Here is a 1,183-nt window from a genome sequence, read left to right on the forward strand (position 1 = left end):
CTCTTTATGCATTGAGGTTAATCGAAACATAACTTTAGACTTTTACATGGAATTGAAACATAGAATCTTGCATGCTTTGATTGAATCGAACCTGTGACTCCTCTTTGATCACAAAACAATAGTGACGGCCATCTTGCTTATTTTACCTACTCTTTATGCATTTAAGCTAATCGGCACTGGGGCCCCACACGGCAAAACAACAGATTCTAATTTATCTTTATACATTAGCGGTAAAGTCTTTGCGCTGTAATCAAAAGGCATTTTGTTTTGATTTTTAATATCTGTTCCTGCCTAAATACTAATGGGGACTCAACACACTTCTTTTTTTTAAAAAAAAAAAACATCATTATCAGCCAATTTGACATTGTGAATCGAACCCCGGGGTCCTATTCATTACAGCATAAACATCCTATTTCCAATTAGTTCATTTTCTCTTTGTGCACAGAAAGCTAATCGGAACTTTTAAACAAATACAATTGAATATCCAATTTTCACCAACATTGGGAATCGAACCCTCAACCACTTGGTTGAAACATCTCGCGGAATAAAAAACACCCCCCGCGCCCGGGCCGCGCCGCCCCGCTCCGCCCCGCGCCGCGCCGCGCCCCGGTCGCCGCCGCCGCCGCCGCTAAACACAAAACGCGGCCGCCATATTGATTTTATTCAAATACTATTTATGCACAGATGGACTAATCGGGACCTATAATGGCGGGACAAAACAATTGGCCTCATTTAACTACCTAGAGAATCAAACCCGCGACCTCTTCATTACCAGGCGACAACACAGGCGACAACATTAACCACTAACCCAAGGCCGCCATATTGATTTTATTCAAACACTATTTATGCACAGATGGACTAATCGGGACCTATAATGGCGGGACAAAACAATTGGCCTCATTTAACTACCTAGAGAATCGAACCCGCGACCTCTTCATTACCAGGCGACAACACAGGCGACAACATTAACCACTAACCCAAGGCCGCCATATTGATTTTATTCAAACACTATTTATGCACAGATGGACTAATCGGAACCTATAATGGCGGGACTAAACAATTGGCCTAATTTAACTACCTAGAGAATCGAACCCGCGACCTCTTCATTGCCAGGTGACAACATTAACCACTAACCCAACTCGATTTTCGAACTCAACCATTTTGTTGCCTTTATTTACACACA

Source organism: Lepisma saccharinum, unplaced genomic scaffold (assembly GCF_977018435.1).
Source record: "Lepisma saccharinum unplaced genomic scaffold, izLepSacc3.1 HAP1_SCAFFOLD_537, whole genome shotgun sequence".
Lineage (NCBI taxonomy): Eukaryota > Metazoa > Arthropoda > Insecta > Zygentoma > Lepismatidae > Lepisma > Lepisma saccharinum.